The sequence below is a fragment of the Chionomys nivalis genome, chromosome 6, assembly GCF_950005125.1.
Source record: "Chionomys nivalis chromosome 6, mChiNiv1.1, whole genome shotgun sequence".
Taxonomy (NCBI): Eukaryota; Metazoa; Chordata; class Mammalia; order Rodentia; family Cricetidae; genus Chionomys; species Chionomys nivalis.
In genome coordinates, this window is record NC_080091.1 from 69,379,992 (window position 1) to 69,403,486 (window position 23,495).

Here is a 23,495-nt window from a genome sequence, read left to right on the forward strand (position 1 = left end):
GTGTGGTGCTGGGGAACGGAGCTCAGGGCCTCTGACATGCTAGACAATTGCTTGACCACTGAGTATATCCCCAGGCCATGAGAGATAATTTTAAAAACATTTTAATAATCATATTCCTAAAAAAAGAGAGAAAGAAAATTGTCTTTTACTTAACCTGACATAGTCAACGTAATACTATTGCGATGTATAATTGATCTAAAGTTATGAGATACTTTGAGGTTTTTGCTTATTTATCTTGTCCTCACCGAAGCCTTCGGAAGTGGGTATCCGTTCTCACTTGACAATATCTAGCGCTGAGCTCTTCTTGTGTTGTGCGCTGCAGAGCCACAGTGGCTGACGCCTCCTGAGCAGAGGCACGAGTGGGTTATTTATTAGTTTACCTTTCAAATAGTTCTCAAAGCAACCACGTCTCTCCTGTTCCACAGCCACACTTTCTATTATTTCATCTTGTCCTGGAGAGATGAATTGGTTCTCTTAGACATAATCTCTTCCATCTGTTCCTCATACTGAATTCCAAGAAATTCTTTAGAAACACATACTTGATTAGGTGCTGTGTGGGTACTTCCAAGACTCGTCTGTACAAATGTCCTATATCTATGCTCCACCACTAACCTTTGTCAAGATCCAGTCCCCTTCTTCCATCCTGGGATGTACCCCATTTATGCATACCTATCCCAACAGACATGCCCTAGCAGTGTTCAGTTGTTGTAACATGACTGTCAACATGTGGTCATATGCCATTATCTATGTTTGGAATGTTGTTTCCAAGTGGGATCAATTAATTAGCCTATCTCCCGATCCTAAGAGACTATCAGTTCTTTTAGGGAGGGTCTATATTTGCTTTTGTGTATCATTGTATTCCCTGTCCCGAGCCCTATGCCTGGCACCTGCAAGCACTCATTGAAATAATTTGGGTAAACTAAAAATGAGTAAATACATAACTGTCACACAAGACAAAGCCTTACAGAAGCAGATGGAGGGGGTTTTAAGATGAAGAGGGAAATGCCACAGTGCCCATGTTTAGGTAAATTTGAATTCTTAAAGGGTAAGAACACAGAGAGATCCTGGAATAGAATAATGTACCATGTAATAGGATTCTGAAGACTTCACAAACATGGAAATAAGAGCATTTCGAGTCACAAGACAAAAGAACAAACAGACCAAAGGCCTCAGACCCCACACACATCAAAAGGGATGGGAAGCAGAGCGGGCTGTTGTGAGCCAGATTCTGCTTTTCATGCTCCTGAAATATTAAAGTATGAAGTGGGCATGAGCCAGAATGAATGGTAAAGAAGCTTTGTGTCAGGTTTTCTATGCTAGTTGGCTTTAAAATATTTTATGTTCTTTCTTTATTTAGCCGTGGAAATTCTCGTATATCAACAATCGGTAATGAAATGAAGTTAGCCAGTGAGTCAACATATATATTTGTCTTCTATCTGCTACGTGCTGGGAGCATCGTGTTAAACAAGAGGGTTGTGGTGTCTGCCTGTGTAGATGGATGGAAGGGTGCTATTGAGCTCTTCTTTCTTCCCTCCTAGTTCTATGTCACTGGAGCTCAGACACAAAGACCTGCGTGAATATTAAAGTACAATGTTGGGACATGTAAGATAAGTGACCGTGAAGGCAGTTCCATGAATCTCTCTAATCGTGTAATCTTGGCAATATAGGAACTCCTTCCCTCTTAAAGAGACAGGTGGTAATTTGGGGAAGAACCTGAGAATGGTTCTCCAGGATCGTTCCCTCCAGCTGAGTGGAACTGAGAACTGCTTCTGCCTAAGGAAAGGTGAATCAGAGATGAGAACATGCACTCCATGCTAGCACACAGCTATTGGTCTCCTCAGCTAAGTAGAGAGGACGGAAGAGGAAGAGTGGACTGGAAAGAGAGTGAGACAGAGAGATGCCCAGCCTACTTGGGAGGCTGCAGCAGGAGAGCCATTTTGTAGCCTGGCCTACCAAGTAAGTTCAAGGCTAGCCTGGAACACTAGCCTGCTGTCGTAAGAGTGAAAGCAGGGCTGGCGACATGGCTCAGTGGGTAAAGCCCTTGCCTCCGAGCCTAACAACCTTAGTCCTATCCCTGGAGCCCACAGAGTAGAAGGAGAGAACCTGCTCCCTTAAGTTGTCCTCTGACCCCCATATGTGCATCGTGGCAAGCATCCCTTCTCCCCAAAATATAAAAAACAATTTTTAAAGCAAAAAGAAAGCTCAGGGGTAGAACAATTGCTTCCCATGCACACGTTGCTGGGTTTGACCCTCAGCAGTACACAGAAATGGTGGGGCACTGGGGATGCAGCTCAGCTGGTAAAGGGCCAGCTGGCATGCATAAGGCTTTGAGCTCAAGCCCAAAGCCACATAAACCATGTATTGTGGCATGCCCAAGAGTTCATGGTCAACCTGTACTATAAAGACTGCACCATATAGCTGGATAGATGAATAAATGGTTCTCTCTCTCTCTCTCTCTCTCTCTCTCTCTCTCTCTCTCACACACACACACACACACACACACACACACACACACACACAAGCACACTAATGATGAATTCCATTCTGTATGAGCTAAATTATTCCACTATAATGCCAATCACAAAATCTCAGGGAAATTACTCAGCGAAAGCTAGTTCACTTCCCTGCTTCTGCCTTGTGTGAGATGCAGTAGGAAGCAATACTCCAAGCAGGAATAAATATCATGGCTATATCATCTCAACTGGCGCTCCAGCTTGTCAGGGAAAGGGCAGTCCCTGGCACTAGTCTCCTTGGCTGGAAAGTGACATATATTATTCCTGTTCCTAGTCTATTGTGTAGGTTGTATCGTGTGAGTCTGCCTAGCTGCAAGACGGATAGGAACACAGTCTTCTGCATGCCCAGGAAACAAAGGAGATGGGTCCGCGAGCCTCAGGCATACCCAGCATGCAGATGATGCGTTTTCAGACCTGTGAGATACCTATGGAAAAGTGCCCCGCAGGCAATTGGAATGGGTGTGGTACAAAACATGTCAAACTCGACTCTGCAAAAACTCATCTGGTGAAAATGGTTAAAAATTAGCTTCAATTCTAATTTAGAATTTGCTAAATTCTAATTTAGCAAGCCTGGAGTTAGGCTCTGGGCAGTAAACCCTGGACTCTGTAGAGATCATAATTTCATAAGCACTCATCTAGAAAGTTCAGCATGTGTGCATGGCACTTGCTGTCTATTGATACGAAGAACAGAAGAGAGAGTGAGAACCAAATGAAGCAGCCTGGGATCTTGGGAGCTACAGGGAGAGGGGCTGTTCTGAGAAGGGTGTGGGTGGCTGGTCATGGCAAATGCTGCTGAGAGCTTGTGTAGAAAGACTGGCAGGGACTCACTGTCTGCAGGGACAAGGTTCCTTTGGCCAGGGTTGGAGCTCACACCCACCCATGTTCTGAAGAGTGGCAGGGATAAACACACAACATAGATCATTCTTTGAGGAAGTTTGTCTACAGGGAAGAGCAGAGGGCTTGGAAGATAGCGCAGTGGGGGATCATTTGTCTTGTAGTGTGCAAGGCCCAAGCTTTGACCCTCAGCACTGGAAAAAGCCAGAAAAGAGAAGAGAGGGAGAGCAGAGGAAGTGGAGGAGCCTGGAGGAGGCTGGGAAGGGAGTATTAAATATAGGTGAGACTCAAGAATGGTTAAACGATAATGGGAAGGAAAAGATGAAGAACGAGACCCGTGATGATTACCGGATCTGTTGATGGAAGGAGACATTTAGAAGGATCTGTCCTAGCTTGATGGGACACTCACCTTAATGGGGAGGAAAGGGAAAAGGGAAGTGTATGCTAATTGCAACTTTGGCTGTTGAGTCTGTTACACACACACACACAGTTGAGTCTGTTACACACACACACAAACACACACACACACACACACACATACACACAAATCCTGCTTCCATTTTGAATGCGTGTCTTCCCAGTTGTCTTCGGCAGGTCTACCAGTGCTGTGATGAAACACCATAAGCAATGCAACTCAGGGAGAGAAGGGTTTGCTCAGTGTGCACCTTCCGTCTTCACATGTTGATGGAGAGAGGGTTTGCTCTTTGTCCAGGCTGCAAGGCCAGCTTACACCTCAAATAACCACAAAAGAAACTGTATTAATTAAAACACTGCTTGGCCATTAGCTCTAACTTCTTATTGACTAACTCTAACATATGAGCTTAACCCATTTCTATCAACCTGTGTATCACCACAAGGTCGTGGCCTACCAGAAATGTTTCAGCACATCTACCTCCGGTTGCGGATCCATGGTGTCTCTCTCTCTCTCTGCCCGTATTCCCAGCATTCAGTTCTGTCTTCTCCACCTACCTAAGTTCTGCCCTTTCAGGCCCAAAGCAGTTTCTTTATTCATTAACCAATGAAAGCAACACATGAAGAGAAGACCCTCCTACACCACAGTTCATCATCCCAGGAAGTCAGGAGAGGAGCACAAAGCAGGGCAGAGACCTGGGGGCAGGAGCTGATGCAGAGGCTACTTGCTGTCTTGCTCTTCATGGCTTGCTCAGCCTGCTTTCATATAGTACCCAGGACAACCAGTCAAGGTATTGCACCACCCACTCACTATGGGCTTGCCCCCCCCCAATCGCTAATTAAAAAACATTCCTCCTCCTCTGATGACTCTAGCTTGTGTCCAGTTGACAGAAAACTAACCAGTGCACCAAGAAAGGGCAAGTATTTGGCAGTGGTCACAGCTGTCTTCTTTCCTGTTAAATCCCAACTGGCAGACAGCAGACAATCCATGTAAGCACACAATCTCCAAAACAGATAGCCACTGGATGGGCAGGGGAAGGCACAGGGTGAAGGATGTCGAGGTGCTGCTGGGATTGTGACAGTTTGGGTCTGTGCAGGAGTGTGTGCTCGCCCTGCCCAACCACAGAGACTCATCAAGAGGCGGCAAAGCGCATGGATTTGTGCTTCAAGGCACAACTGATTGCATTATAAGGTGATGGCTGTAGTCAGTGTCCCTGGTACCATCAGGTGTAGCTGTTTGTAGTTAAAAGTTGTTTGAAGTTCAAAATTAATTATAAAACTCTGATTTGTTTCAAAATGAGCCCAGGAGCTGGTAAAGGAAGAACCTTTTCAAGTGACTATCAAAAGGAGGAGATCTGCCCGGAGAGTATCATGTATAAGTTTTTGTCCCCAGATTGGTAAGATAACTCTTGCTTCACGAGAAATCTTTGATTTCCTCAGCCCCGGCCACTCTGGAGAGTGTTGTTCTGTGTTTGGATCTGTGTGCCATGCTAGGTCATAGCTAGACAACAGACATTTGTGAACCATTTCTGTGAAGAGTTCTGTGGACTCCCCAGTCCGGCACGGTGAGGCTACTCTTAAACGAGCCTACTTGTGTGACTTTTATGGCAACGTAGTGAATTACCACAAGAATAGTGGTAATTTACCATTTTCTAGTTTCTGTGGGTCGAGAGTCAGCTCAGCTGGGTCCTGTGCCCAGAGTGTCGTAGGCTGAGCTCATGATGTCAAGGAGGACTTTCTTCTCAGATGGGACCACCCATCATCTTCAAAGCTCCAGGGCTTACTGGTTCATTTCTGTTAATGCACGACCCTTGGCAGCTTGCTTTAAGGCTGCTAGAAGTGTTCACCTCAGCGGAACCTCAGAGAGGCTTTAAGCTTCTTTAAGGACTCTCTGGAACAGGCCAGCCTCACCCAGCATCATCTTCCATCCATTGGCTATGTCCAACTTGGCTATTAAGAATTTCATCTGCCAAGTCCATCCATCTGCTCTGTATGTTCCTGTAGTGTCGGGAGTGACTGCCGTCGGATCACACCTGTGCTTTAGGTGAGGTGAGCTGTAGAGAATACGCACAGCAGGAGATGTGAGGATGGTTCTAGAACTCTCTGTCCTGCATCTGAGCTCCAATCAAGCAGGATGTGGATACAATGTGACTATCAGAATATTTTCACCTACTGTAAAGATGTTATTATTCTCTTATTTTGCCAAACGTTTAATTAAAAATCAGTCTTAATTTGTGGGCTACCAAAATACCCAAACACCCCCAAACAAACAAACAAGCAGAAAATAACAGGCATTTAGCTGTGTTTGGCCATAGGCTGCTGTTTGTTTCCCACTTTCATACAAGCTGGAGCAGACAAGAGGCCTTAGGAAACGCTTCCCAGAACTTGGTGTTAGACGCAGTTTGCAAGATTGCAGCATGGGAGCGATGCTGGAGCTGAAGGGTGGCTGCAGGGGGCCAGAAGGCGCTGGGGCCTGCTCTCAGAAGCAGAGTCCTGCTGAATCATGAGAGTATTAACTCTGAACACAAGACCCAGGTTGCCAGGGCTACCTTCCACATAAAGACAAGGGAGTTGTCCTCATTACCCATATGCCACCCCAAGGGTCTAAATAAATCCTCCATGGGGCTACTGAGACTTTATATAGTCAATCAAAGTGTAGCTTGCTCTTCTGTTTTACAAAACATGTGATCCTGCTGAAATGGCATTCTGGAGGAAAATTATTGCTTTTCATATCCTAAGGCACAATCATAATTTCAGACTTGGGCTGCACATCTAGGCTAATTTTCATATTGTTTAAATCCAAATTCTCATCATCACAAACAAAAGAGACTAACAACTTCTAGTCCACTCCTGCAACTCATGCTGTAATCCCAGCATTCAAGAGTCTGAGGCCGGAGGATCACTACCAGTTCACAAATAGTTTGGACTACATAGTGAATTCAAGGCTACCCAGGACTACATCGTAAGACTCTGTCTCAAAAAAAGTAAACAAACAAATACAAAACAAAACTTGGAAAAGCATCATTTCAGAATCGCAAGAAAATCATATAGTATTTTACATAACATTTGATGCTGGATACACTTGTCTAGCTATAAACATAAAAATGTTTAAATGGCCAAGTGATGGTGGCACATGCCTTTAATCTCAGCACTCAGGAGGCAGAGGCAGGTGAATCTCTGTGAGTTCAAGGCCCAGCTTGGTCTACAGAGCGAGTTCCAGAACAGACTCCAAAGCTATACAGAGAAACCCTGTCTCGAAACCCCCCCACCCCTAAAATTTTAAATGGTGCCTACTGCATTAGACATTGTGAAAACCTTATTTAATTCACACAATAATACTGGGTGTATTATCCACCCATGAAAAAGGAGCTAAGGCACAGGGCACAGAAAAGTAACTGGGCTAATGTCTCCTATCCAGTCAAGGGTCAGAACTGAGGCTGAGGTGTTTTTTTTTTTTTTTTTTTTTGAGACAGGGTTTCTCTGTGTATCCATGCTGTACTGAAACTTGCTCTGTAGACTGGGCTAAACTCACAGAGATCCAGCTGCCTCTTTCTCCCAAGTGCTGGGAACCACCTCTCCAGTATTTCACGACAATGATGACAATGATGATTCTGATGAGGACAGGGACAATGACAAATTCCCTCTTGACTACTGCAGATCTGATTCACTGTGCACAAAGAGCTAGGAAGAAAGCACTGAGGCCAGAAAGAGACCTGCTTCTGAGTGATGGAGGTGACCAACTTAATGACTGTCTTTCCTCCCGTCTAAGCTTCAGAGGGCTTGGTGATCTTTGTCAGCAGGTCGCCCAATATTTCGATGCCATCTTTGAGATTCTTTTCCAATAACGGCGAATCGTGGTAAGGATCAGACCCGTGGTACACATTCGCAACGGTCCTATTAATAATTCAACAGATTTTTTTCAACTGATAGAAATTGTTATTGTAAAATTATTCACAATTTGTTACATTTCTATAATATGAGAGAAGACAGTGAAATAATCGTGTGATTTTTATCAAAGACAGATTTGGTCCTATTCAAACATAGATTTCTGATACAGATGCCTGTTCTCTAAAGAATACTAATGTTTCCACATCACATGCTGAGTTTTTATCAGTGGGAAAGTTCCGTTGTCAAGACATTTTCCAAAGACACGAAAATCAAAACAATGCCCACTGCAATTTTCCGTGCCACTTTTTCTAAACTGAAGGGGCAGAGTATTTCTCCATGTGAATCTTTGCATTTTAATCAGAATTGAAGAAAACAATAAAAATGCGAACTATCTAATTATAAAAATAAATGAATATGGGGAGCAAATCACTAACAATGTTAACTTTCCATGGTGATGAGGAGTCAGTGAAATAAGTAAAGGATGGGAATTTAATCACCCACCTTCAGAAGGAATATACTGAAAAGCCATTAGCAATTTTGATTTATTTGGTTAAGAAGCAACAAATGAAATTTGTGCCAGCATCCATGAAAAGGAAGGATGCAAGGGAGACATGGAATAATTTCTATCACATTCTCTTTTCTGATACTATGAAAACCTTAAAACTTGATTCCTTTGCCATCTTAAATTATTGCCTGGATATCTGCTCACTGTGTAGAAGCAAGAAGCCCCACAAGGTCTCTAAGATATCTTCATGGAAAACCGATATTACACTCGGTGCAACGTGTTTGTTCAGCCGTTCTTGCTAACAACTTTGGGAATTACTGAAGATTCTTCTAGAGGCTTTCACTTGATCACCCATATGGGTTACTCCAAATTTCCAACAGATGTTTGAAAGAAAGGAAATCTTAACTTCACACTTTGGCTTATGCAAATCAGTTTAAGAGTGGAAGGCCTTGCTGTCTGCCTCAACAGGAACAATGAACAACGGAAAGATGGTACAAAAGCTACGTTAACCCCGCCGTTATCACTCTGGCAGAATCACGCATACACATCAATAAAAGGTGATAGTTAATATCTAGTTCACAGAATTTATTATTTCTAATATTAGGGAATCAAAAAAAAGTTCACAGATTGAAATTGTCATTGCCAGAGCCTGACTTCAGGCCAGAAGTCTGGAAACATGAAGTCACCGCATGAGTGTTCTGGACCAGAAAGGGTGCCGTGAGCCAAAGAATGAAGCAAGAAAGAGTCACACTGGGTAAAAATGGGAGAAAAATGACGTGGGGGTGACGTGAGTATTACTAGAGACTTTTCTATCCAGAAGAAAGCCATCACAGATAGAAAAAGATCCTGGAACTCACTCTGTAGACCCGACTGGCCTTGAACTCACAGAGATCCATCTGCCTCTGCCTCCCGAGTGCTGGGATTACAGGTGTGTGCTGCACAGACATAAGAAGATTCTTGACATAGTAGCAATTGCTGACTATAGGCAAACTCCACATACTTGATTCTGAAAGTCCTGAGCAAGGCAAAGAGCTGTCGGGTACTGCGGAAACAGCGGGCCGCTTCCACGGTTGCTCGTGTGGCGGGAGTCTCCCCATCAGAACCTATTGGGCTACATTATGAAGATTGCCGCTGGAATCCAGACGAAGAGGGGCAGATTTCCTGGGTGATTCCAAGGGCTTGAGACTATCATTTCTGAATTGAGCATCAACAGAAAGTGCAGACACATTGCAATGCACAGGCATTATCCGGGCACCCCGTAGTGGGATGATTCACGTGAGGTCTGCATTTGGCATGAAGGAGAGAGCAAATGGTCGCATACAGTTGTGGCTTAGTATTTTGTAACAACCAAAGTTTTTAGCTGGGAGAGTAGAAAACACCCCTGCTTCTTGAAGAAAAAGTCAGGATATGGTTCATTCATCCAGCTGACAAATATATTGTTGTTTATTAAAGCCAGACCATTTTTTGGTCCTAAAGGATACACTTGTGAACACAAGAAAAATCTCAGAGCCAAGGTGCAGAAGGACCACACACAGAGAAAAACATTGTTATTTTGCAAAAGCTGGATTTATGCAAAAAAAGAGAAACTTACATTTAGTGAGAAAGGCCCATCAAATTGTATTTCCACTATTAAGCAGTATAGGATGTCATGTAATGTAGCCAAGCTCTATTCAAATCTCTTATGCATTGTTCATGTGACTCTGATTAATCGCCCACCTTTCTCTTTCTGAATGTAACGTTTGACATTGCCGCAAATCCCACATTTTGATCACGTGGTTCCTTTTTTCTATAGACAGTAAGACCTTTCTTTTTTTCCCTTTTTTTAATCATTTAAAATGATTTATTTATTTTTATTTTATGTGCATTAGTGTTTTGTTTACATGTGTATCTGTGTGAGGGAATAAGGTCCCTCAGAATTGGAGTTACAGCCAGTTGTGAGCCACTGCATGGGTGCTGGAAACCTCTGGAAGTGCAGCCAGTGTTCTTAAATTCTGAGCCATCTCTCCAGCCTCTTAACCACACAATTTTAAAGAAACTTTAGATCATTATATGTTATCCACCAAATTAACTTATCATTATATGTTATCAACCAAATTAAACTTGGTTGGCAAAACGATGGAGATTTAACATATAGAATCGAGAAGGATTCAGCTTGGAGGAAAACACAGTGAAACATCATAAAATTCTACTTGTTCTAGGGCTGGCCATCAGTGTTTGATAACCAATTGGTGTGCCCTTCCCTGGGGAGGTGGTTAAGGTGCTTCTAAGCAGTCCGTAGGCTTTTTGTTTCCTTTCATTTGTTCGTTCGTTTGTTTGTTCTAAGCATCTGATTCTGAAGTACTGAATTCTCTATGTTGATTATGTCCCAGATGCACCAGAAAAATATTCAGATAGTTTTCTACTTTTATTTACTTTTCAGGACTAACCTGGAAAAACAAACAGAGGTTTCCAAGCCCTTCCCACTGTGCTTGTCTTATGATAAATACTCATTAGATATTTGTAGACATCAGGGAGCGAACTGGGTAGTAAGTCAACATCTCAATGCCAATGTGCCAGGGACAGATTCACCCTGTGGGACTCAGAGCTTACCAATATTGAAGGTGTCGTTTTAACAAAGAAATTAAGCTGCATCCATAACGGCTCACAGACATGACTGTCTAAACATGAATTAAACAAAGACAGCAATGGACATGGAGAGCCTAGGAGAGACCTCAACCCTACACAAAAACCTACAGACAACTAGGAGATGCTGGGAGCAGGAGAGGGAGTCTTCCCCAGGGAAGAGCTCACCAACTGGCAGATCTCTGAGTTTGAGGTCCACTAGGGTTACACAGTGAGACATTGTCTCAAAAAGTTCATGTATATAAAATTATGCATTTTAGTTAAAAACAAATATTATTAGAATGATAAAATAAATCACTGCAGATTATATCTTTTTATTTTTCAAGTATAAGTGACAAATAAATATATTTGTTGTGTATAACATGATGTTTTGGCAGATGAACAGCACTGATTTGGTTATCAGAAACCAGATAGTCAAACTGACTACCACCTTGCACAGATATTTGTGTGTGTTATGCACAACAGGTAAGAGGACGATTGTAGCAAACTGGTATATTTTTGGGTTATGGTTTTAAATTTAGAATATCTTATATTGTCATAATTACAATCTGCAAAAAAGAGGAATACAAGTGCATGTGAAAGTCTATTATGTTATATTGAATTGCATAGTTTTGTAACAAAATTACCATATTGCATATAGGGACATTGCTTTTGTCACAAGGATTCTTGTTCTTTGGGCATTTGCTGTCCTGGAGGTAAAATTTCCCTTAAGCTCCCAGACCTCTTTAGGACTAAGTGTAGAAAGTATGTTAAGACATGATCCAATATATATTGGCATGCATAAAGGATGTTGCTTCACACACAGGTCTACTTGGTGCTTGCGAATAGTCCACAAATACGGGAATTCTGTAAGTCCTATTTAATGAGCTTCCCATGAAAAAATAAAAATATATTTCTCTGTATTTATAATCGTATCTACTACATTACTGGTCTGTAGCTAACAGGTTGTTGTGCCTGGCTTGACTAGACATTGCTAAGAACTGAATTTCTATTTAAATTGAACTATTTGATATTTGCAAGAATTGCCCACACACTAACTACCTTCGGGTGGCTTAAATCTGCTCTAAAATTTCAATTTAAGGATCACCAATGCAGGGTGCCACAGGGCATGCTGATAGTGTAGGTTTGTCCTTGGTCTGGGACTTTCTTGTCCCAATAATAGGTGATCAGCACATTGATGGTGGGATCAAAGATGATTGAAGTAACTTTTCAATTTTCTGTCTGTATTAGTTATCACTCTTGTTCTACTCAACAAAACACCTGAAGAAACCAACTGTAGGAAGGAAGGGAGGGAGAGGGGGTGCTTATTACTGAGTGGGTCTTCCCATCTTAAGCTATCCAAGCTAGATCATGAGCATACCCAGAAGTGTGTCTTCTCAGTGCTTCTAGACCCTGTTGGCAATCATTATTAACCATCACACCTTCTATTCATAGCTTCTTAGACTTCGGGCCAAGCACCACTATTAGATTGTTCAGAGCTCTTGGATGTCCATGCACAGCACTGACTGCTACGAGACATTCTCTTCTTCAGACCTACTCTGACCAAGAGAGCATCACCAATGAGCTGGCACCCAGTGTTGACACTGGTCTGTGCAGCAACTGGTACCCTTGAAGTCATCTTTGGTGTTACATATCCGTAAACAGAAAGCAGAGCTTAAATGGGCAGTTGCGGTGGAGGCATGCGTGGTACCAAGAGTCGTAGTTATGTTCTTGATGCAGATATGTGCAAGCGTGTGAAGCCGTAGGAAAGCTCTTCTTGTCACGGATCATCTCTCGGGAGCTACGTGATGCCCTTAACCATTATGCCAAGCTTGCTAGTTCTTTCCCTGCAAGGAGTGGACACTGCCATACACTTTCTGACTCCAGTCCTTTCCTTCCAGAATATGTAGCGTGGGCTTTGTAACAATACCATACTCTGCCCGGGAACCTAACTCACCTCGGCCTCTGCATCCAACCACAGTAGATGGATCCCAAGTCCTCCCTTCTCCTGTATACTGAGGTCAAGCCATCTTTTCTCTCCTTGTTTATGCAGACCTCCAAAGGAGCTTATTTCCCGAAGCTAAGCACTGCCTTTCTTTTCCTCACCGGGCACTTGAGTTTGCAGGATCCCTGAAGTTATTCCAGGCTTCCTGGTGGATACTCGGATCACACATCCCTCAAACCTGGATCACATATCCCTCAAACCTGGATCACTGAGGAAGAGGTTGTAAAATTGTCAGAACTCTACCTTCCCAGGGCCCTCCTCGGTGGTTGACTTTCTCCTTATGGTTCCTTCCAACCTACATGTTTGATGTTTTTCTCTTGTTTTCCAGGTTCATGCAGATCTGAAGATCCTCCATGACAATCTCAGTTACTGCATCTGGACCAGGCTTGAAGTTCGGTGCCACCCACTCAACTCACACTGTCTGTTTCCTTTCCCTTTAATGGGGAGATTTCTACAGCACATGATCAGATCTTAGATGCCAAAAAAGCCAACATTTACTAAAGGTTACACCACAAGCGTGGCAGAACTATGTTTTGTAAGGTAATTCAGTATGCATGTGCATGAATACATGTAATTGAAATATATTTGCTGTACTGTGCACAATCTTTGCTATCTGTGGGATGCACTGGATAGTTCCTTCACAAATTCATTATAAAACTTGATCAAGACCCATAGTTGCTTTTTTCTTATGACTCACTTATGGGTTCTGTGCCATAGAAACACTGTTCACTCCTCTCTGCTTTCAAAGGGTTGGAAACCTGGCCTGGTGTTGGGTAGCAATTTCCTCTGAATAAAAACATTTCATCCTGGATGGAAGCTTGTGAAGACTCAGTCCAAAGTTCTAAAGGGAGCCTCACCCAGGAGTCGGAGGAAGAGGACCAGAGGGTTCCTCCCTCCCATGGCTGTATAAGCAGTAAGGACTGCTGAGGAGACAAAGAGCAAAAGAAGGTGCTTGGTAGAGGGGCAGACCAGTCAAGCTCCCTAGAAGACTCTTGAGCTTGTAGCAGTGGGCTCGGGATTCCAGTTGTCATGGGAAGTCACCCAGGCTGAGGCAGACTTTTGGTGACATTGCCTTTATGTTATTCCTACTCGTTAAGTACCCCCAACCCATGATCCTGTAACTTAACTCAATAAACTCATTGGTTCGCCAATCTGGACTTTAGTGGTGCTCTTACTGTGGTCGGTTGTCAGTTTCCTCTCTGAGGTAGGTAGACGTTTGTTTGGGTCTCACCAGGTAGTGGCACAGAACACCCAGAGGGCCCATAATGGATAGACAGCATCTCTAAACAGTAGATCTCCCAGACTTACTCATTTGGGTCATTTAGGCCTCCATAGAGTTGACCACACTCACCTGGCCTGGCTGCTCCTTTGCTTCGGGTGTGTGGGTTCCTGTGTCCTACCTTCTCAGCCCTGGGAGGGGCTAATCACCTTGTAAATCAATACGATGGATACAGGAAGATTAGTGCTAGGAAAATGACTCCCACGAAAGTAGAAGCCTCCTAGTTTTCCACTCTTTTCCTCATTTTTCTTTGTAGCTTTCCCTATTGCTCTTCCCAGGGAAGAAAAAGCATCTTGTTGCGTATTGGCCTTTCATCCTGTGTTCCCTTCAGGCGTACTTCCTGTCCTCATCTAGTCAAGAATTCATCCTTGAAACGGCACTTCATCCATCACTTCCTCTTGAATGCCTTTCTTGGCACTCCACATCTGGGTACGGTAGGTCCCATTCTTCACTCTCCCCTGACACCATGGCCTCACTCTACTGTGACATCAGCTCTCTGAGACTAGCTGCCCACTCTCCTGAGCAACCAGTTGCTGCAGCGTCTTGAGGAGAGGGGCTCCACCTTTTGTTTTGTATCTCAGTGCACAGAGCCCAGTAAAAAGCACATGTTTGTCAAATGAATAAATGGGACTTATTGACTTTTCTTGTCATCAAAGCATTCTAGACATAGCGATCTGAAACCTTCACCATATTCTGCACAAACTGATTGAATATCGATTTCTTGCCATTGCTTCGAGTTTAGAAGAAGAAAACCTTTGGAAACTGCGCTGTGCAGCTGTAAGACAACAGAACAGATTCCGTAAGTCATACATAAATAGCAGCCTCATTACTTTGTAATCACCTTTCACAATGGAAACCTTGAAATGCCTGAGCTGTCGTCAGACCTGAACACATGCGCCAAGAGTCATAACTCTGTGTGTTAACATAAAGCTGATAGTTTCCATTCAAAATGTCAGGAAGAAGCAGGGTAGCTGGAGGAGTTTTGAATGCATATATTTAAATTAAATTTATTTTTGTTAGTACAGGGGTCAAAACTAGCATCCTTTACCTGCCAGGTAAGTACTCTACCACAGAGCTATACCCCAGTCCAGAAAACATATTTGTCTATCTCTGTTATAACGTCATTGGCTTATTCCCATGTCTCAACCTTCAAGTTCGTGCCAACAGACACTGTTGACACAAAGTTACCACATATATATCCTGCACTGCCATAGGCCCAAAGCAGCTTCTTTATTAACCCATGGTAATAAAACATAGTCCCACATCAGACTGGAAATGTCCTCAACTAGAGAAGGTCACCATGTGCTAGTGAGGGTGAGGGAAAGATGACCCCCATCTGCCGCCTGAGTTGGATGAAGGAGGTGACCGCCCTCCCCTTACCGTGTGCAGCAGTCTGAAAAGCTGGCTCTGTACCTCACCTGGGCAACACAGCAGAGCTGACCGTACTGACGGGGTGGAGGATGGGGCGTGGGGTTGGGCGAACGGGCCCCAGAATGTGAACGTGGCAGATTTGACCCTGTTGTCATCTGTCATATGGTGGCATGGGTGGAAGGAGAGACGACCTTCCCCCAAACCCCTGTGGCTGGTAGGAGGGTGGGCTTTGAGGTCATCAGAGTGGAAGAGCTGGGCCTCTCCTTACTAGCTGCAGCAGTCAGGAGAGTGTCCCTACACCTCGCCTAGGCAACACATTAGAGCTGGCCCTGGTGGTGTAGGTGGGCGTGAGCTGGCCCTGAGGTCATGAAAGCAGGAGAATAGGCCCCTCCCCTTGCTCATCACTGCAAAGGGTCACATTCTGGGACAATGCTGGAGAGCTCACCCTGGTGGTGAGGACTGGGGAGTGTTGGTGGGCTGACCAATCCTGCCTCTACCCTGGCCCAGAACCAGGGCTATAAGTGGCCCACCCCAACATCTACCCCATCTGTGATCTGCTGGAGACCTTGAAGGGGCGCATCCTGAAGACCCTAAGCTGCCGGAACTCCGTTACACAGGACAACATCCAGGGAGAGTCCCAGTGAGGGCCCCGTACTGATAGTGTAGCAGAAACTAGAGGCCTCAAGCCAAACCAATGACTCTTTGTAGTGAAACTTGTAAGTAAAGATGTATGGAAAAAAGGGTTTCCTGTATGACTCACTGTGCCACACTGCAGCTACCACGACAAGATTTACAAAGAGATATTCATTTTTTCCCTATTTTCTCCTAAACTTTATTGTATTTTATTTTGGGGAGGAGGATACTAGAGCAGAGGAAGGATGGGAAATGGATAGGATTGATATGCATGATGTGGAAGACACAATAAATAAAAAGGAAGTTGAGAGGGAGAAAGAGAGGGAGAGAGAGAGAGAGAGAGAGAGAGAGAGAGAGAGAGAGAGAGAGAGAAGAGTACCTCATTTTCTGGCCACACCATCTTTGCCTACTCTGGGGGGGGGGGGTGTCACTGCAGCAGAATAATATATATTAAAGAGTTAATCATGGAAAACTAAAGGTTAGCGTCAGTTTTAGCCATAGAAATTAATCACATGCCCCTGAAGTATGGAGGATAAGGAGTAATGAGCCAAACTTAGGGGGGAAACATGAGAACAAACCTACCCATATTCCTAGGGGTCCCTGACACTGTCAGCAGTGAGTTTTTATTGAAGTTACTAATAGAAATATAGGTGAGGGGTTGCTTGCAGGCGTAGGGATGACTCAAAGGCAGCTGGAACAGTAGAAGCCTAGCCACGGGTGATGGCTCAGGGAAGTCGGACACCTGCAGATTACAGCACGACTTGCAGACAGCTCAAGAGGCCAGAAAGTTTCTCCGTCCGGCAGCTCAATTGGTCTGAACCTCTTCTGGGCAGCTAGCCCATCCCTGCCTTGGTGTATCTGGTCAGTTTTAGGGTCTCCCGAGTCTCCCGAGTTGTCCACTATCTGAATCTTAAAATGGAGTACAGACCTAAACAGAGAACTCTCAACAGAGGAATCTAAAATGGCTGAAAGACACTTAAGGAAATCTTCAAAGTCCTTACTCATCAGAGAAATGCAAATCAAAACAACCCTGAGATTCTACTTTACACCTGTAAGAATGGCCAAGATCAAAAACACTGATGACAGCTTATGCTGGAGAGGTTGTGGGGAAAAGGGAACACTTCTGCATTGCTGGTGGGAATGCAAGCTGGTACAGCCCCTTTGAATGTCAGTGTGGTGATTTCTCAGAAAATTAGGAAACAACCTTCCTCAAGACCCAGTAATACCACTTTTGGGTATATATCCAAAGGATGCTCAATCGTGTCACAGGACATGTGCTCAGCTATGTTCATAGCAGCATTGTTGTCATAGCCAGAACGGGGAAACAAGCTAAATGCCCCTCAACCAAAGAATGGATAAGGAAAATGTGGTACATTTATACAATGGAGAAAAAATATGTGGAAAAAATAGTAACATTTTGAATTTTGCAGGAGAATGATTAGAGCTAGAAAACATTAGTTTGAGTGAGGTAACCCAGACACAGAAAGACAATTATCACATGTACTCACTCATAGGTGGTTTTTAAACATAAAGCAAAGAAAGCCAGCCTACAAATCACAATCCCACAGAACTTAGACAACAATGAGGACACTAAGAGAGACTTATATAGATCTACTCTACATGGGAAGTAGAAAAAGAAAAGATCTCCTGAGTAAATTGGGAACATGGGGACTTTGGGAGAGGGTTGAAGGGGAGGGGAGAGGCAAGGAGAGGAGCAGAGAAAAATGTAGAGCTCAATAAAAATCAACTTTTTTTTTTTTTAAAAAAGAGGCTTTTCGTCAGAATTTCCTGAGCTTTTAGAAATTACCCAGTTTTAAGGAGTTTTCTAGGAAGTTGCTACACAACAGGTAATTAACTCATAGGTCACAAATGATACTTGAGGGCTGGAGAGATGGCTCAGAGGTTGAGAGCACTGGCTGCTCTTCCAGAAGTCCTGAGTTCAATTCCTAGCAACCACATGGTGGCTCACAACCATCTGTAGTGAGATCTGGTGCCCTCTTCTGGTATTCAGGCAGAACACTGTACACATAATAAATAAATAAATCTTTTTAAAAAATGATACATGACTTGATTCTAGAAGTTTTAATCTAAATTGGGCAGTTTCTCTCCCTCAACCTCAGGCAAAGGCAGCATAGAGTGGTGGAACTCTATGTACATCATGAATGAGGAGATAGAGAGACAGGGCAGGCTACGATCTCCTCTGAGGCATGTACCCAGTGACCTAAGGACTTCCCACAGGGTCTCTTAAAGGTCCCACTGCCTTCGAATAACTCTCCGCAAGTGCCAAGTGCTGAAGAATTCTGGTGGACACTGTCCATTTTCATACACCTTACTAACACCAACTCATTCGGGTTCCAAAGAACCATTTAAAAGTTTATGTCTATCTCCTTTATCCATTTATTTTTGTGTGGGTGTGGAGAGGGGAAGGGCTTATTGCCCTTTGACTGCTGAAAACTTCAGGGCTTGAAAGTCCAAAATGAATCCACCCAGAAGTAGTAAAATTCAAAGGTCTGAATCCCCTCTTCATATCCCTTCTCCTTGACTCTTGCCTTTCGAGAGAGACCCTCTTCCTCTTCCTCATATAATCATCTGTGCTGGCCTCTGTTGCCGGCTCTCCTGTGCGTCTAGGATGTTTGTGACACATGGATCTTTAGAATTTTTTTTTAAATCCCAACCCATTTATTCTTCCAAATTATTACCTACTCTCAAAAATTGTCTCCATCTCTCCCGCATGTCTCTTTCACACAAGGATACTATTCAGGCCCCAACTATTTCGTCATTCCGTGGAGGTCCGTGCTTTGGGTTTGATTCTTGTGTTTATATGTGTGGGTAAATGTGTGTGTGTTTTTGCTTACTAACCTGTCAATTTCATACTGTTTTGTAGACTAAATTCCTTGAGCCTTGCAGAGAAGGGGAGATTTGAAACTTCCTCTTCATTGCTCCTAAGGACGGTAGTCATTCTTGCGATAGACTCAGTGACTCAGGTTTCTCTACCCGTCTGGGACTTAGGTTCAAGCTCTTACTCATGTGAAAACCTGCTTGTCACCCTGGCCTCCTACCTGCCAGGCACTCTATCAGATGCTTTCTTAAGACCGTGTATTTAATCATCGGCGACCACCTAACACAGAAGATTTTATTGTCTCCACTTTTCCAGTAAGCAAACTAAGGCCCAAGGGATTAAATAACTCACATTTTGTAAGTAGCAGAGACTTATTTTGAACTCATTTCCTTTCCTTGGAGCATATTTTATTTATGCAACTACTATTTATTGATTATGTACATGTAAGTATCAAGTGCTCTAATATAAAATGTGTTGCTATGGTTACAACTTGACCTTATGTGTGTTTGGTGACTTCTGTGTTAAAGGGGGTAAAGGGTTTTTTTTTCTTTTGTGTTTGCACACGTGTGTGGTCATGAATATACAGGTTACAAGCATCTTCCTTCATCACTCCCCCCACTTGGTTTTTGAGACAAGGTCTCTTTCTGAGCCTGAAGCTTGCCAATTTGGCTAGACTCGCAGGTCAGCAAGCCTGTGTCTGGCTCCCCAGTGCTGGCACAGGGGGACAGGCCTCTGCACTCTGCTCTTTTTCTGTGGATGCTGGGGACAGAACCAGGTCCTCACACTTGTGCGGCAGGCATTTAACTGTTGGGTACGCCTCCCAGGCCCACGGAGGAAGAACTTTTACTACTTAAGGTTTTTGTTTGTTTTGGCTAGCCAGAGAATTAAATCAACGTAAGTGAAATTAACAAAAAAGAAGCATACGGAGTTATTGAATGTGTTACGTGACATGGGAACCTTCTAAGGAAATGCAGACCCAACGAAGTCATAAAACCTGCCATTTTATATCGGGCAGAAAGAAGAGAGGCATTGTGCAAAGTAAGGAAGCTATTAAGGTGGCTGAAGGAAGATAAAAGTTATTTTAACAAGCTCTCTTTGTGCAGAGTGCTGTGTGTGTCTCCGCTTCTCACCCTCGATGAAGTAAGCGGTACTCTCCTTTGGATAAAGAGAACATCTTCTGCACGAGAGACTTAACTCTTGCTGTTAGGCTGGCAGAGAGGAGGAACAGAACACGCTGCTTGAATCCGTTGTGTAAATTCCTTCGGCTTAAAATAATCCTTATGTCTAAGTGGTATATTTTCGAGTGGTATCCCACCCTCCAGTGTTTGTCTGAGCAATTCCTGGAGGAGCAGTGTTTTCTGAATTTGAAGAATAAGTTTTCAAATAAGCGTGATACATTTTCTAACCGACATAAGTAGATATAGACACTGGTGGCACATTCTATTCACCTCTTCCCTGAGTGGGTCTGCCATCTCCCAGGACTGCAAACACAAGCTATTGTCCCTGTATGACAGGCTGCTTCTTTTCACACATTTTACCCAAACAACATGGCATGGTTGCAATATAGACAATGAACATTTGCCCCGAAGGAGCCACGATAACCTTGGAATAAACGAATGTGTATATTGATGGAGCAATTTGTGCATGTATTGATTCCTAGTAGCTAGTCTCTGGATTCTTAGCTCAGAATGGGTGGTAGGGGTTATCTGTAAATAAAGCTGTAGAATGTTTCTACCCCCAAGCAACCCTCGAGGGAGCCTGCTCATTTCTGATCATAAGTCACAGCTGGCAAATTATACCGTATGGCTTATTGCTTTGTGGTTATTGATTTCAGGCATGACTAACAGAGTTCCAAACTTCTGCATGGCCACAGAGACGATCCTGAGCTGAGGACGAGCACAATTTCCCATTGGGAAATAATAAGATGAAAGAAATTCTTGAGGTACAAAGGGTGCCTGTTTAAAAGGACCACACTGATTTTTATTGAGGCTGGAAGGTGGGAGCTGTCGTTCTGAACATTCTTGACTTCACTTTAAGCTCGATCAGATGAAAATCCAAAGGCAAGAATGCCAAGGATGGCTCTTGGTCTGTGGTTACTCAGCTGCCAAGAGCTGTACTTATGGAACGTGCTTCGTTTGCAAAACAGCCTTACAATGTCTTCTCCTTCTTCCCCATCCCTGTCACATTACAAGGACAGCAGCACCATATTTCAGACTGTGCACAAGAACAGAATGAGATGGAGTGCCCATTGGTATGTCCCAGGAAAGATGGACACCTAGCAATGTCGTGCATACATACACACACTGAGGCAAGTAGCACATACATGTTCACACTCATATATATGGACATGTACACATGGATATGTACACCACACACACACATACACACACATTAAAAAGAAGAACATGGCCTCAGTGTCTCCACTCTGTCTGAGGCTATTGATCACCTATATACTGTATTTCTTTAGACTGAAAGCAAATCATACCATACCCAATGAAGCCTGCCAGAATGAGCAATACTTTAAGTTTTCCTCTGCATTTTCTCGTGCTCCAAAGAACGATCAGGAAAAGGTGTGCCTGGCTAAACCGTGTCTATTTCGTGTTTACTTCTCTCAATGCACGTCATCGCTTTCTATGTACGGGCTCTCCCGGGGGTGGCATAGTCACCTGATTTCTCTGGCGTGCTTTTGGTAAACATCTTCACTTAACATTCTGGAATGCCTACCTGAGAGTGACCATGGATGGAAGGGGGAAATGGGTCCCTTCTGGAGGACGTCTGTCATCTGACTGTGGGGCACTGCTTCTTCTCGCCCATGTTTACATTAAACACACAAGTGTAATGTGAAGGTTTCTTACTGGGATAGGAACTGCTAAGTAAATATCTAGCTCTCTGTCTGCCTGTCTATCTATCTATCATCTATCTATCTATCTATCTATCTATCTATCTATCTATCTATCTATCATCTATCTATCTATCTATTAAGTTATTACAGCCAATCTCTGTAAGTGGTGTCCTCAGATAACAAGGGGGACCTGTACTTTCAGGAGGGGTGGGTATTTGATGATGTTGTTACGTTGAGGAGGGGCAGATGCGGTCTAAGAACCTAGGGAAATAGGAAACCAAGGAAGAGTGATAGGATGGTAATTCCCCAGACACAGAGGTAAAGAGAAAACCCTGTGCAAATCAGAGAGACAACATAGACCCAATACTGGATCCAGGGAACTGAAATTGAGAATTAAGGATGATTTTAGACAAAAAAGCATTAGTAGGAAGAACTTTGCTTGGCCTTAATCCTGGGATATTAGGACCACAGGGGAAGGCTTCTAAGCAGGAACGAGTTAGCGTCACAGTTGCAAGGTAGGGAAAAAGCACTGTGGTGACAAAGCAGGATAGGGACCTGGGAACAAGGACAGGAGGCTGGAGATGGCAGGCATGCAGGCGGTGATGGAGCTAGGGTCACAGTGATGGAAGTCATGATGTCTGGGAGTGAGCAGCACGTCTTTTTCATTTCCTGAGACAGGGTTTTTCTGTGTAGCCCTGGCTGTCCCGGAACTCACTCTGTAGACAAGGCTGGCCTCATATCCACAGAGATCCACCTGCCTCTGCCTCCCGAGTATTGGGATCAAAAGCGTGTGCCACCATGGTCTGACAAGTGAGAAGCACTTGTGTCATGGATGAGGAAATCAAAATCATAATTTTATCCTTTTTATTTTGTGTCTATCAAAGCCAACACAGTTCTTGGCAGCCACCTCACACAAAACGTTGATAAATTCTATTGTTTAACGAACATGTTTTCATCTTGGGGCCGAGTTAAGGAATGAGCAGGTGAATGAGTTAATAAACTTTGTATCTTGTTTCTGGGTAGGCCCTCAGGGTCATTGTGGCAGTTCATATTCTATTGTCACAACAGAGTACTAGAGACAAGGTGGTTTATAAAGAATACAAATATATTTTGGCTGGTGTTTCTGGAGCCCCAGGAGTTACAAAGCCAGCATCCACTCAGTTTCTGGTGAGGGTGCCCATCGCTGGGCATGTTTCTGTGTGTAGAAGAGAAAACTCAAGGACTGACTTTATTGACTCGGGTGCTCTCATGGTACCCGAGTCAATCCTTTAAGGATGTCATTCATCTATCCTGGCCGCTTATTGTCCCTAAACGTACCCTGTAACACTGCCACAGTGACACCAAGTTTCAATATGAATTTTGGAGGGAGCAGTCATGCCCAAATTGTAGCAGTCCCTCAGCATTAAGTCATCTGTTTAAACTTTTTCCCACCGCTGTTCCCTTAACACAGCACAAGTCCCATTTGGAACCCGCAGTCTCGTCCTGACGTACAGCCCCCGCTGTCTAGCCCAGCATGCCGAAGCTAAGCCAGTCTTGCAGTGGGTTCTTCTGACTTTTCCCGGAGCGCTGTCCTGACCTCAGCTGAGCCTCAGCCACACACCTCCTTCCATTATTTCCCTCTGCCCTGCCCGATGGAGATAACGATCCTTATTTATCCACCTCACACAGATGCTGGACAGCTTGATTAGTTAATGTTCAAAAATTGCCTTGAAGATGAGAAGTGGCGATTAGTATTATTATGTTGTCTGAGAGGAGGTCCCTGCCTGTGGCCACT